General features: G+C 41.2%; 1 protein-coding gene across 2 annotated transcripts in view; it reads left to right on the top strand.

The window, feature by feature from the left end:
- Positions 1-113: 113 nt before the first annotated feature.
- Positions 114-15,677, top strand: part of NIM1K (NIM1 serine/threonine protein kinase) — a 28,809-nt gene continuing 13,245 nt past the window's right edge. For both annotated transcript variants that reach the window (XM_071425474.1, XM_071425473.1), the window contains exons 1-2: positions 114-1,164; positions 2,300-2,461. The gene's annotated coding sequence lies outside the window, so the exon portion shown is untranslated. The remainder of the gene's footprint in view (positions 1,165-2,299; positions 2,462-15,677) is intronic.

The following is a 15,677-nucleotide window of genomic DNA, read 5'->3' as shown; positions in this document are numbered from 1 at the left end:
GTTTTGTGTTTTCTGAGATGCAAGTAATCTGTGATGAGATTCTGTGTAGGGGAAAGGATGTGGCCCAACACTGATCATGAGAGTAAATTTTAGCTATTATATTTATACCTGGCTTCTGATAAGCAGCTTGTCTTCTGATAACTGTGGAGGGGACTGGCCTGTTTGGTTAGCTGCCGAGCCTCTATACCTTTTATGTATAAATGCATATAGACAAAGTCTGTCTCGGTGGAATTAAAGTAACAATCTGACTATGCATCTGACCAAAAAACTAACTTTTGTGTAGTTTTTCAGTCGAGGGTAAATTGAGCAATTCCATGCTACTGCCAGCAAGGCCGTGGTTGGTAAGCGCAGCTGGGCTGTTTCTTGGTTCTGTCTGCTGTCCCCTTTCCAGCACAGTTCGGGGGATTTGCAGGAGAGGAGCGGTGCTCCGCGGTAGTGCCCAGCACAGTCTGTCTCGGCTGCCCGGGAGGCCGGGCGGGAGGCCGGGCGGGAGGCCGGTGTCCCCTCCTCACCCCGAGGGACACGGAGGAAGACTCTCCTCTGGAAAACTCTGCCACAGAGAGCCGTCCCTCCTCCCCTGTAACTTCCTTCCCAAGTGGCTGAACCCCACATTTTTGCCGGAGTCCTTCGTGCCCGTTCCCAACCAGCGGAGCCCACAGGAGCAGGGAAGGTTGCGGGCCACCGGGAGCTCCCGGGCCGCGCCGAGAGGCGGGGAAATGGCGCGGCCGCCCAGAGCAGCAAATGGCGGCGCCGGGCGGGGCCGAGGGCCGCGGTAGCAGCCGGGGCCGGGCCGCGCCGGGCCGGCGGGGCCCAGCGGAAGGCAGGCGGCGCTTCTCGCAGGGAGCTCAGCCAGGCTCCGCCGCAGTGCCGCTGGAGGTGTTTAAGTAGTGTCAGTGATAGCGCGTCGCTGTTGTTTCAGCCTGTGTGTTGGTTTGCCTAGAGACGAAGTACGCTGGCGAAGTGGAGTCATGGAGACACTCCAAACCCATCTGGACGCCTTGCCTGTGTCACCTGCCCCAGGTGATCTTGCCTTGGCAGGGGCTTGCGCTGGATGATCTCCAGAGGCCCCTCAACCCTAGACAATCTGCGGTTACTGGTGCAGCATCCCGCATCTTCCTAATGCCAAGCCTCTGCAAACCCGTCGGCATCATGAGGCTGTATCTGGTATGAGCCCCCCGGGTTCCAGTTGTTAATTAAATGTAGATTTTTGGAGGTATACGCTTATTTTATCTGAGACCCTCTCACACTTGGGGCTAACTGGAGCCTGAGTGAAAAAAAAACCGTTTTGATTCAAAGAAATTTCATCCCGTGTTTGACCTACAAAACATATGACAAATTCCGTGGCAGGAGCAGGGACATGCTGCAGTGTTTTCTGGGTTGGGTGGTTAATTTGGACAGTGCTGTCGGTGTTCCTGCAACTTCATAGCAGGAGGAGGTGCAGTCCCCATCAGAGCAAACCTGTCCTTTTGGGACCTGCTCCTTTGAGGATGTAGTCTGGCATCTCAGTTCATCTACAACAAGCAGATTTGTTGACATTATGGATGCACAGATGTTACAGCCTCTTTTGGTAGTCCCAGTCCAGAAAAACTAAAAACTGGTGCTTGTTATCAGAAAGAGAAGAGTATTTGCTCACGTGTATATAAAAAAACTTCACCTGCATTTAGGAAATCTATCAAAAAGGGTCCTAAATTACATTTTTTTTTTCTTGCACTACATGATTTATTTTAAAGTATTTTGTCAGATCTACAGCAGTTCCAGGGCTTGAGCAATCTCACGAACGGAAATGAGCAAACAATTTGGTTGAGATTATTTATTTTTCCTGAATATGTTAATTTTATCATCTATTGTCTTTCATTCATTGGCGGCTGTTTTCTAAATAGTGCCTTATCCAACAAATAGAGGTGAGGACTTCAGGATTTCTGTCCTAGATAGGCAGTCTTTTTGGGAGTTAGGAAATAAAATACCCTAACATGCCAGTTCTCCTTACATTTGCTTGTTTGGGATCTTTTCAGTGTGTTGTTTTAAAACTGCAGCTCTGGGGTGAGTGTTCAAAAAAATGTCCAGTTGTGGAGTCCTTAGCTTTGCCGGATGGAAAAACAGTGATTTTGTGAACTAACACAGGATCTGCACTATTGCAAATACAAATAACTCATCATAACACGTTAAAATGTACTGATTCTGTTTTGAAGGCAATTAAATTGCACTGGCAGATAATTGGTTTTTTTCACACTGCAGCCACATTACAATAAGCTGATCTATTGGCCCTTTGCTAAAAAAGATTTTTCTTTGCTTCCTGTAGGTTGAACTTCATGGAAGCATTTTCAGGACTTTACCACTGAGAAAATGCTCTGGCGTGGGGCTGCCCCAAGTTCCCACTCCATGAGGTACTGACCCAAGGAAATGCAGAATTGAGACAACTGTAGTGCTTTATCTGGAGGAGGTACATGTGACAAAGATGCTTGTAAGTACGCCTTCAGAAGTTGCTTTTTGTGGGAGAATTTGGGGTTGTTGCCCTTTTTTGGGCCAGGTTATGCTGGGGTGGAAGAACACAACCAAGGACAGCACATTTTGAACCATACTGACAAGTGATGGGATTAGCTCCTCTACAGCTGGAACATCGCACAATTTCTTCATGGCCAGTTTTAGCTCCACTGTTCTTCCAAAGCCCTGGAAACTGGGTGTGTTTGCTTCTCTTCCTGATATTTTCTGTGAGTCGGGAAATAAACATCAACTTTTGAAATTCTTGGCTAACACTAAGAAAATCTCCAGCATGGCTCTTCTGTGTGTTTGGAGGAAAATAGTCCCTCATGCATAGACAGCTCTCTCTTAGGACACTTGGCAAATATTATTTAGCTCAGCCTCTAACTTACTGTGAAGTACCTAAACAGCTTTTATTTTCCCTCTTTTTAAATTTTTTTTCAGTGTTTTTCATGGTTAAACAGACTAAATAATCCTGCAAGCAGGCAGTGATGGAACTGAAAATACTGTCCAGTTTTCTGACTTTCTCTCCTGAAACCAAAGACTCTTCTCATTGCAAGGAAAACAAGTTACCAAACTCCAAAATAGAAATCAGTGTATCACTTGCTTGAAATATGAGAGGACTATGCCTAGTGTGGGAAGTACAGGGTAATACTCACTTTCTTATGTTAGTAAAATGAACACCAATTTACTCAGTGCCCTGGGAAATTATTTGGAAACCACTAATAGTTTCTAAGAAATTACGCTTTTCATATAGTATCCAAGGGTTTTCATTGCATGCAGCATTAGTGCATCATATGAGCGTCTCTTCTGGTTGTGAATTGGTATTTTAAGATGCAGAGAGAGTTAGAGATTATACCAGTCTAGATATCTGCAATGAAATCATTGAAAGTATGACTGTGCTAGTGGTAAATCTTGTTAGTGCTGCATGGAGACAGATCTGCTCTGTGCGGGGAGAATTACTGGGATACATTTTCTGCTGGTTGTCATGGGAATCATAAATCCGTGCAGCTGTACAGCAGTGCGTTAATCTGTGCGTGCAGTGTAATCCAGTTTCCAAATTAGGTCGTCAGTTCTGAGCAGATTGATAACAGCTGGATTAAATGCTCTCCATTCACTCCACTGGAAATAGTGCCCAGAGTCCAGCCAATACATCTCTGATCTTCTCAGAAAGACACAGTGTTATACCATGGAGCAATTTCATGTTGTAATGGCAGTGCATGACTTGCCTCAGTGTCCCAAGCCCCATGTTTTTCAGGTGTTTATAATAAATAATTGTTCTCAGCCTAAATTATTATGTCATTTATGTTTTAGAGATTGTATCAGAAGTATAAGGACTCTTTAGTCCCTCATTAAGATAGTCTGATTATTACACTGTGCAGCAATGCGTGCTGATACTATCATGACATTTAAAGCTCCAATTGCAAAATAAGATTGTGTTTAATCTGGAAGCAACTTAGAAAACAAATTACCTGCCAGGCATTTGAGTAGTAGAGTGTGCTTGAAAACTTATCTGTCTTTGAACAAATCAGGACAACTACTACTGATGTGACCTGATCCCTCTTTTATTATTTTGCAATTACTATTTTTTTTTTGCAATTACTATGTTGTTCCTTCTACTGCATTTCCTGTAGCTTGCTGAAATGGACTTACGAAGTGGAGTGTTTGAGAAAGTTCTCACAGAGTCAAGATGAGCAGGCTCAGTTCATATGTGCAAGGTGGCCTCTTGGAGAGGCTGTGTTTGTGTAAAATGACAGGCCTGTCCTCTACAGCAGGCCTGTAGATAGGGCAGTTTAGTTTTTTGGACACCACAATTGAAAAAATCCATTTTTCTTTGTCTCACAGGCGTTGATTGTACTGCCAGTCTTCTCTGCCCTGCCAGGCTGCCATGAATTGAGCTAATTGTGGGCTGAGAGGAGCAGCATGAAACTGGTCTCATAATTACAAAAGGAGAATGTAACCATGCTTCTTATTTTCAGTTTCATTTTTACACACAACGGAGTGGTGTAAATTTGGGGTTTTCTCATTAGTTATGGGTTCCACAGAATCCTCGTTTAGGAGCTTGGTTTTCCAGAACTCAGGTTGAAGAGTCTGTTTCAGCTCATGCCCAAGACCAAAAATTATAGTGTAGGACTGAGCCTGGGGCTCTGCTCCTAAATAAAGTTCCACTTCTCTGCCCAAGCATGGCATAATTGCACTGAAGGAGAGCCGATCACTTAGTCGTGTTTCATTCCCAGTGGTACATTTCTGTTAGCATTTAATGGGGAAGTCTTGCTTTACTTGCCCTCAGCAGCGTGCAGGGTTGTTTAAGATGCCAAAAAGCATGCCACGAGGAGCACGGGGATTTCAGTTTTCCAGGGATGTTTAGCATTGCACAGCTGCAGCACCACTCTGAACACAGACATTGCAGACCTCTGTGCCTGCATGTGTTGTGTCCCTCTGCTTGGAAGGGAGCACATTCAGCCTGGGCTTCCTTCACCTGTGCTGCTGCAGCGAGGGCAGAGGGCAGCTGTACGTACATCTCATCATTAAGGGCTTGTGTTTGTAACTGGAACTCCATTTCTGCAGGTGTCACCCAGAGGCTGCAGGGGCTGCACCTGGAGAGCTGCCCTGAGGCTGGGGGCATCCATGACAAGTTGAAAAATGCTCAGGTTCTGCAAGGATTATATTCGGGAAAAAACATCAAAGGAAAATAGTTCAGAAGTTGTATTAGTGCAAAGTGTCAGCTCTTTTGCAGGATATGAATGCCTAATTTTTATCTTAATTTGAAGTGTAATCAGCTCCGTTTGGAGATTTCTCTTGACAGTATTTAATTTGTAATTAAGATTGAAATAAAATACTTCTGAAAATCATTACTCCTGTAAAAGGTTGTCAATGTCTTTGTTCTTCTTCTTACTTGGGGTTTTGAGTTTTGGCTTTTCTATTTTTTTTTTAATCTCTCATGTTTTTGTGTCCCAACCCCAACCCCCTTTTGGCTGCTTGATATCACTTGAAACAGCTGATAACCTTGCTAAGTAGAAAAAAATAAAATGCAAGTTTCCCTTAGTAATCAAATAGCAGGAGCATCAGTACAAACTGGGTTTGGCCTTTTTCCTAGATGTGGATTATATCATCCTCTTTGCTGGTCTTTGGTGACCCAGGATCCAATGACTGTTTGAGAACATGTTTGGTAGAAAAATAAAAGGTTGAAGTTAAGAAATACCCGTAGCCTACACATGACATGAAAATATAGATGTTAAGCAAAGTATATTGAACATTTATGGAGATATATATTGGAATTGCTGAAGCTTCTGTACTTAGCAGAACAAACACATTGAAAGGCTTAATTCTTGCTAAATATCACATTACTTTATTCAGGTGTCTTCAACAGAGCTGTGCCTATAATCCTGATGTTGAAAAATTATTTCTTAACTTTCCTTCACATGAGGATGTGATAGTTGCATACATAACTTTTGTGTTTGTAAATTGCTACGTGGATCTGCATCACAGTCATTGAATTGCCTTCTCTCCAGCTTTCTAGAAATTTGCTTTAATGGTTTTCAATGCTTATATGATAGTTGAGCAGTGACAGAACATTGAAAGACTGAATCTGAATTCGTTCTTCTGGGCTCTGGACCAGGATTCAAATACACCACTAAGGTCTCTGGAAGTGTTCCAGTCATGAGACTGTTTTTGAGAAGCTCTTTTGATGTGGGTTCTGTTGGTTTTGTTTGTTTTGTTTAAAAGCATACAGAACTTGTTTTGTCCACATGTACCTGCTTCAGCTGGCGGACACTGAAATGACAGTTAGTTGCAATACAATTCCCCAGAAATTTTATCAGAAGTGCTTTGTGAAGTTTGGCAGCTTGGTCTCCTCTAATCCTCCCAACAGTAAATATAGCATGGTGTGTGAAAGGGATTTCAGGGCTGTGAACAGGAGATGTCTGCCAAGGCCTCTGGAATTTTAAAGATTATTTGCACTCATGTTCTATGTACAATTTGTACAGTCAAGGTTTACATCTGCTACTATGATTTTCATCTGTGTAAGACATTCTGCTGATAGAGGGATTGACAAATGCATTTCAGTACAGAAGTGATACGAACATGCTCAGATGTGTGTTTTGTCTGATTATTGGCCTGCAAACACTAGGTCATCCAGTGAAACCACTGAGGAAGGATGAAAAAATGCCTCTATTAACAGTATTTTTTCTGTGTTCCTTTAATTACTAAGTTAGAAGTCAGAATTAAAAGAAAGTCTTAATTACTTGGAAATAATCATTACATGAAAACTCTGTTAGAATTGGAATTCCCATGTGGGCTGAAGGAAGGGAACTCAGCCTCATCAAGCCATATGAGAAATTCCTGTATAAATGTTTTTTCATCTGATTCAGTAGTATTGCAAAACATTTAAAACTCAGAACTCTGTCTTACATTTAGCTCTGTAGTAAGAGCTTCCAGAATTATTAAATATATTGTTAAAATTCCTTTACATGATGAGAAATTCCATTGTTGGTACTCAAATAGAAAATGTGAATAGATCCACTCTTCATCAGAAATGAGACTCCATTGTTTTCCTTGCATCCATTGGGCTAGCAGTTGTGGTCTAGCAATCTTCAAGGTTCAGTTTCACCTTTGTGATCATCTGTGTGTGATTGTCTTGGGTGTACAGCAACAATTCACCGAAGCTGTTGGCTTAACTCCTTTACTGCTGTACAGTGAACTCTACATTCAAGCAGTAATTTTTGTGCATTTTTTTGTTACAAAGGAAAAATAAGTAAAACATCTTGAAGGAGTATTAGAAGTATCATTATCAGGAGTAAAAAGCAGGAACTGTGACACTGTCTAGAGTGAACAATAAGTCTATATGCATGTCTAATTTACTTTTCATGGACAAGAAGAAAGCACAGCAAGGAGTGGTTGTCTTTTTGCTTGGATTTGGATTGGCAGTGCACACACATGGTGTGTATGTTCAGTTCTGTGTCATGTCTATGAAAAATCATGAAATTCTATTTTTAAAGTGCAAGAGGAGCAGGATATAGGCTTGATACTGGTTCTGAATTGGGAGAGTGCTTTCAAATTAATGATTTTCTGGGTTTTGTGTTGGACAAATGACTCAACAGTGTTAAAGAATAGAATGGTAAATAATTGTATCTTTGTCTTTGGAGTGGTTAGGGGTGCCCCTAGGTTTAAAAATGAGAGACACTGAGAGATATGAGAGAAATATATGATGTTCTTTGGCCCAGTTAACCAAATTATGCCAGCCCTGTGCTTTAGAGGGTATGAGAATAATCTCTTTTCAGTCCTGTTGAGCTCTGCATGGTGTCATCAGATTAAATGGTGTGATTAACTGGGTTAAGTACTAATTATATGAAGAGGATGCAAGAGATATGCATTTTCTTTCTTTTTCTCTGTCAGCTAGTGCTGTGGCACTGAGAAATGCTGCTGCTGTGGAGAGACACGAGTAAATATTGTCAGTGAGTATTCAGAGACCTTTGGAGGAACCAGAAAAAGCAGTTAATCTTTAAGCTGCAATCTTAAAATCTTGGTGCCAGCAAAGCAGTTCTAGCTCTGGTACATCACCAGGTAATATTATACCAGGACAGTATTGTGTCTACTTTGAGATGCTTGCTGGAGAATTTCCTCAAATACACCTCTTCAGAGCTGCTCATGAGTCTGCTCCCTGGGAGCTTGAAGACTCTTAATGGAACTTATTTACTAGATTGAGGATATAGGAGATCAAACAAATCCCTTTTACCTGAAAAATACAGCCGTTACAACATTCATCTCTTTGCATATCTTCGTTTCCTGACCTGTTTCCTGCTATCACACTGTGGTGCTAAAATTATATGTCATTTGTAAAATGCTGTGAAGAGCAACAAGATTTTGGTCTTGATGCTGCAATTCCTCATGATGCATTTTTTTAATAATCAGGAAGATGGAAGAGTGTCCTTTCTCTGGGAAAAAAATGTTGCCATTGTGAATTTGAGCTTGGGATGAGGTACCCAGCACATGAGAACTTTGCCTTTTACTGCCAGAGGCCTTGACTGTCATCCTGACAGCAGGTGACATCCTGCCCATCACCTGGCAAGTCAGGGTTTGTCCTGAGAGAATGGGACCTTCTGGATGGCCAGCTGTGCTTTTTTCAGATTTCAAGGCAATATAAGCATTTCTTGTTTTATCTTGCTGGCCTCCTGGTGTTAGCCTGCTGGATTTGGAAAAAACAGAACAGACTGTTCCTCTCTGTCTCTTGTTCCTATTGTCCTCTATTCACAAAAGCTGTCCTAGAAACCTTAGCAGGTCTTATAACTTTATGTTGTTAAATGCGCAATCACTTGAACCACTAGTTAAGTACTAGTAAAGACTCTGTGTGCCTTTAGTAGTATACAAAAGCATCATTATGGTTTGAAAGCCTTTTTTTTTCTCAATATGTTTGCCTGATGGCAAATAATTTCACATACATACCACTTAAACAGCAGTTTCATTCTTAAGTGTCTTAACAAAACTCCCACTCAATAGATTTTATAGTTTAATTACAATGATAAATGGAAAAAATTTAGTTGTGCTCAAGCAACTCGCACCACTAAAGTAGTATAGACTCTTATAATATTTTGACTCTATCCATTTTTTTTCTCTTTTCTTTCTCTTGTCTCTTAAACACTAGTTGTGAACTAATTCAACTGATTGATTTCCTGTTGTCCTTTCCCCTCCACTTCACAAAGTAAAATGAAACTAGAGTTTTTTTCTTGCATTGAGTTCTGCAGCACTCAGGCAGCTGCTTTTCCTAGAGCCGATAGAAGGCTGCTGGAAAGGGGTGTAGCATTAAGCAAATCCAGGAGAGATTAGTCAGAGAATGAAATGCTAGCAGCATTACATTGTTGTCAATTTAAAAATAGATTGCTATTTCAGAATTTTAGTCTAATAGAAATAGCTTATAAAGTCGTCTGCATATCTCTAGTCTCAGATACATTTCTGGATTCTAATCTGAAATTCTCCTGCAGATTTCTTTAAGGAAAAGATTGAGGAAAGGTGAGAAACTAGAGTCTCTTACCTACAGACTTTTAAATAAACTTAGGATTTTGGATTGTGTTACGTGTGCGGTGGTTGTCCACAGAACTGTGTCATGGGAGTGGATGCTTGCAGGGAAGATTATAGCTGAAAGACATTCTAAAATTTGCTTATTTGCTTATTTGCTGTACTTCTGCATATATTGGCTTTCTGCTTCCTTAGTGAATCTATGCTCCCTGAAAGCATGGAATGTAATTAGTATCTGTGTAATACCATAGAGTTATATGTAATGATAGAGTTACTTGTCATAGCATGGACTTACTCCTAATTTCCATTTTTGCAGATTTGTCAAAATCTCTTCCCTAAGCTTCAACATTGAGTGTGTTACTCATTACCATTTTAACAAAGTATCAACTGTTACTATCTTTTTTACTCAGAGTTGCTCTGTTTTTTCTAAGGAAACGTAGTTCACATAACCCTTCATTCTCACAGTAATAATAGTAGTAAGAGCATTATTATTATTATTATTATTATTATTATTATTATTATTAATAATAATAATAATAATAATAATAATAATAATAATAATAAATAGTCTGACTTCCAGGACACATACTCAACAAATGTCTATAAGACTAGCTAATGAAATTAAATGCTCGCAAAATTTATTAACATTAATATTCATTGAATTCAGGAAAGTTTTTGCTGTTTAAATGTGATATGAAAAGTAGCATGGGTTTTAGGGATTTGAGATATAGCAGCTTTTTCACATAACTGTCTTTCAGTGGATCAGTAGTAAGGTCTGTATTGCTTGGAGCTCTGCAGTGTTCCTCTTCTGTAGTTTCCCAGGCTATTGGTCTGTGCCTGCCCTCAAATACTGTGTGCTCTGCTGATCCTCTCAGCAGGAGAGATCAGTTGCCTAAATGTGCTGGCAGCTTCCTCAACACACGCTGCTGCACTTGGAAATTCAGTTTGAGACAGCATTATGAATTTTTCACTGCTCCAAAACCAGGTCAGTTAAAAAGGAAAAAAAAATAAGGCTTGTAAAGGAAGCCCAGGATTTAAGATGCATGTGAAGCATTAAGCTGCAATACTGAAGTTGAAGTCTCAAGAGTAAAATCGAGAGTTGTGCTTCACCTTGTTTGGGTTAATATCCCTCACTTAGGGTGTGCACCACACTGATGAAGCTGATAGAACATTTCTATCCGCAGTGGGCTGTCTTGAGTGTTTTTTGCTGCCTTTGTACTGTTTCTCTAGATCCCAGTTTCAAAAATACCTATTCTGTTCTCAATCCAGTGGAAGAGGCATCTTTAGTGGGAGAGATGTCTTTGATATAGAGATTAGTGACTTATGACCTGTAGGATGTCAAATAAGATCAGATTTCTTCCTGCTAAGCTCCTTGCTGCATCTTGGAGACTTGCTATGCATTAACCATTTTCCAGAGGTTAATCAAAGCTTCAGCAGCACTAGGGGAATGAGCTTGTGCTTATTCCCCTGCTCTGTGGCTCTGTGCCTGCAAGGCTTGAGGAGGTCACATGGATGGCAAACCTGGTTAGCAGTGCACTGCAAAGGTTTTTCAGCATGTGGTACCCAAACAGAGTTCCAGAGGTGGAAGCTGGTGTGAAGTGCATGTGGTCTGCATGGGAAGGGGACCCCTTCAGTCTGAGAAGGTGGCACACACTCTTACATTACCAGAGAAATATGTCTGGGACTGTTTTCCATTTCCGTGTTGTTTTCTGGTGTATTCTACATATTTCCAGTCTAATGGTCAGTGAGATGAGAAATGCAAATACCTGTCTTTCTACCTAGATTTTTTTTTTCTCTAAAAGCTCAAGAAATTCTCAAAGCTGCAGTCACTTCAGGACATTTAAAATGGGTGAGGACAGAGAAGTTGCAACAACACTTTCAGGGGATAATTCTTCAGCATTTTTAAAACATTTTTAAGACTTAAAAAAAGTCTTCATGATGCTGCTCTCCTGACACTTTTATGTGGCTATTATATTACTGCATCTGTGTCTTCTGTTAGTGAGGAATGTAATTACTGTAATGCACTGTTTTCTTAATATTGATTCAGGGTAAATCTCAGATGTCCTAGGGATTACTCTGAAAAATTGGAAGCTCCAATCAGTATAAAGTATATTCTGAAGTGCAGTGCAGGATTTAAAATTTTCAAGTAGGTCCCTGGAGAATTATACCAACTGCTTATCTTCTGCCCAATTACATTGAAAAATTACCTTAAAATGCTTAACCCTTTATTACTCAGTACTTTTGAGTAGTGCATATAAAGTGATGCAACTAAATTTGATTACCTTGTAAGAGGTAACTAGAGTTGTTTCTATTTGCTAAGTCCCAACTACTAAGTGGGGGTAGTGAAAGAAAACTGTGATAGACAATATGAACCAGAAAATGTTCTGTTGCCCTTGTATGGGAGCACAGTTTTGGTTTCTCTTCCTTGAAAATGACAGGGTGAGTTTATTGTAGGCTGTCTTCTTAGCATTGCATATCTGCCTAAATATGCAATCATTTTCTTGATGTAAGTGAAGACTGATTTCTTCAGTGATTTGAGCAGTACTCTAAGTATTGCCTGTTTCTTACTTCTTGGACTATAGCTCGCTTTATCTAGAGAATTTATTTTATTTTCACCGAAAAAGGAGTCAAACTAATATTTAGACAAATAACCAAGTTAGATGTAATTTTTTTCTGTTATTTAAAAGGCTAGTAAAGACTGTTGCATCTCTGTTGACTCAGAAACACATGCTTAATGGAAATTTATTTTATCTTGGAAGAACAATTCTGAGGCAAATTGATGTCATTTGCATTATACCTCAAAGAAGGAAATAAAATAGACTGGCCAGGCTAAAGTTTTGAAAGGGTAAATTTAATTTCAAACAGTCAGACTTCAAATTAATCCCTCCCATGTATTTCAAAGACCTGGGAAATCAATGGGTTCTACTAATAAATTTTTTTTGTCTTTGTTTTTAATGTTATTTTCTGCACCATTCAAAGACTAATTAATTTTAATTCTCTTTCTAGCTGTTTTATCAGCAGTGCTGTCAAAGGATGAAAGGAGTTGCCCCCCTGCACCCCCCCGCCCTGATTTTAGTTTCTAGTTCACAAGTCTTAATGTACCCGCTTAGTATGGTTTGTGTTATGTTGATTTTCTTTTCCATGTGCCCTGTACACTGCAGACAGTGGATTTGATGTGAGACTCCACCAGCTGGGCTGCACCCAGCGTGTGTTGGCAGGGTTGTGTAAGCTCTGGCTGCTGAGGGCTCTGTGCAGCCTTCCCTCTTCTGCCAAGAGCTTATTCCAGCCTGTTGGCAGGTGACCCCCGGGGCCGTGGGCAGGTGGGTCTGTGCTGCACCCTGACGCCCGTGTCACATGAAGCGCCTGTCAGTGGCCCTGCAGGACTCCTGAGCTGCTGCTGCTGCCACGCAGGCGTGGGCAGCCCCACAGGGTCAGCGAGTGCTTGTGCTGGCCCTGCCTGGGGTCCCACTGAGTATTTTTTTTAATTATTTATATTTTTAAATTTTTATTTATTTATATTGCTGTAGCAATCCTGGACTCAGGAGGGTTAGCTTGTTGAAGATCATGGAGAGATCTTTTAGAGGTGGACCACAAAACAGGGCACACCAGTATTTTTTTTCTCTATTTCTAATCTCTGGTCTTGGCAAGAAGGAAGTTAGACTAAATAAATGTGGGATGTTGCTTAGATCTACAGTTTTGTGCTACAGTGACCTTGCTGAATAGTGCTCAGTCAGCAGATCTGGCAAGGGGCTGGTCAGGTAAAAGCCTTGAGAGATCGTGTTCCATCAGTTTCCAAGGAATTGAGTTTGTCTTTAGGGGTCCATCCCAGAATGACTGTCAGGTCAGTCCAAAAGATGAAGGTTTCATCTTTCCACAGAGGTTTCGGGACACTCGAGTAAGCATCCACCTGTATTCTGCTTCAGTATGAAGGGCTCAGGCTTGTTAAACTTTTAAATAGGCTGCAGAGTTCCCTGTCTTTTGCTCCAAGTTACAATTGTAGAATTAAGTTGCTGGTTAGAGTTAGTGTGTTCCAGTGTAGAGGGGGGGATTTTTGGCTGTTTTTTTCCTTTTTATACCAGAATTTCTTGGGTTTTTGTTTTTGTTTTTTCCTTTTTTTCTGATAACAGTGTATAGAACAGGCACTTCATTGTGAGGAAGGAGTGTGTACAGTACAACTGTTGTTATCTCTTCCTGCTTCCCTTGGTGCTGTGTTAGTGAGGTTTCACACAGAAGCCTTGAAAGTGTTTATGTTCCATTTCAGCCAGGGCTGCTGCATATGTGAATGTTTCCTGTGTGGGAAAACAATGCCATGTCTTAGGCTAAGTACAGTAGGATCATTTCTATTGGTAAAGACCCTTAAGATGATCGAGTCCAATATGTCCTGGCTTGACAGTGCAATGAAGTGCTCCCCATGCCCCTGCTCCAGCTTGGATTTACCCATAGTCTGTAGTGCCTTAGGGCTGTGCCTGCTTCAAGTGGAGCCGTATCTGTGAGTCACAGCCTCCTCAGGGCTATACCTGCTGCAGCATAGATTTATTCAGGCACAGTCCTTTGAAGTGCACCTGCTCCAGTATGGCCTGCATGGGCCATAATCCCTCTCCAGAGGTGTACCTGGCACAGTCACAACCACAGCCACAGCTGCTCTGAGAGGTGCCACCATGCTCCCAGCATCCACAGGTCACAGTCCCTTCACTCGAGTTCACCCTGCAGCCGCAGCCTGTCCAGCACAGCACACGGAGCTGGCAGTGATGCCCTGGCTGTGGCTGTTATCAAAGCACTCCCAGGCACAGCAGGAAGCTGATAAGAATGATGTTCTTCATGTCTGGTTTTCATCAAACAATAAGGGGCAAACTGAATGCTGTGCCATCTAACAGTAGTAGTTATGGGATGCATGGAAATGGGTGGCGTGTGGGCCTGGGCAGAGAGAGCAGGGAGATTCTGGAGGTTCTCCATGGTCAGTGCCCTGTTAGTATTTTCTCCTACATGAGCTGGGAATAGAGGTCTGTGTTCAGCCTGTAACCATGCTGTATTTTGTATTTTGAATAGTTAGGTTTGGGGGGGGTTTTAAACAATTAATGTGAAGAAGTTCTGTGGTGTATTTTATATACTCATTCTGTTTTCTGGCAATCACAGAAATAAGACTGAGAGTGCTTCTCGTGTAAATCAAAAACTCTGCTCAAGACAAACCTTGAACAAATGTTGACTTTCATTGGCCACAGCCATGCGCTCAATATTACTTGAACATAAGCACAGAAGCTGAGCTGTTACTTTTGCTGTGCTGTCTGCAGAGCAGCGCTTTTGTGTCACCTGTGATCTGTGCTACAGATATTGCAGGACTGTTCTGCTGACCTCTAATCTTTTGTAAAAGATAGGTCTTCTATACAGAGGAGTATACTAAGTTTTTGGTGTTTTCTTGCAACAGTTGAACATTCAAAGCTGTGACTAAAAAAATGGGCTTGATATTTTTCTAGCAGATGAGTTAAAAAAAAAAAAATCCCTGCTATTTTAAATCAGTTTTGATCCAAAGCTGGTGCATGGTGCATATAATCTACTAAGCAGGAGACATGATTTTCTTCAAGGGAATTTAAAAAAATTTGACTAATCCCCTACCCTAGGGAAATACCTTAAAAATCCCCATCTCCTCAGACTAGACAGCAGAGAGGCTGAAAAGGGAACTCTAGTGAATGAGTCGCAATATCCAGTGACATCCTCATTAAAAACACCTGGTATTGTGACAGTTTGAGTGGAGTGGGAGCAGACCTTCCAGTGAAACTTCCTTCACATTCACTCTAATAGGAGCTGCAGCAGTTTAAGCACTCAAAGTTGAGTGGATTTTTGCCTCTGAAAGACAGATTTAATGAGAGAGACCAATTTGCCAAACACAGTGCTATCAGAGAGCTCTGGTCTAGCTGCTTCTGTGCTTTCATGTGCTCCATTCTAAGCTCCTTAAAACCAGGTCACTTTTTATCTATCTGTCAAAATGGGATTTTAGGAACCAAATTCTCTATACCAAATGATCTCTTTCTTGGTTTAATTCTTTTTGTCCTCATTCTGAATGTCCTTAGAGTTGTGATGTGGGGTTTAAACTGAGTCTGCAGGTGAAGCCTGAGGGTACTCAGCACGTCATAGAATAGGAGGAGAATGTCAGTTTAAGAAACAAGGCTAAACAACATCAGTGTTAGGTCTTA

The sequence above is a fragment of the Agelaius tricolor genome, unplaced genomic scaffold (assembly GCF_023055355.1).
Source record: "Agelaius tricolor isolate 1412-34295 unplaced genomic scaffold, bAgeTri1.0.p SCAF_4, whole genome shotgun sequence".
Lineage (NCBI taxonomy): Eukaryota > Metazoa > Chordata > Aves > Passeriformes > Icteridae > Agelaius > Agelaius tricolor.
Note: the sequence above shows the minus strand (reverse complement) of the source record. Positions and strands in the feature narration are given on the sequence as shown.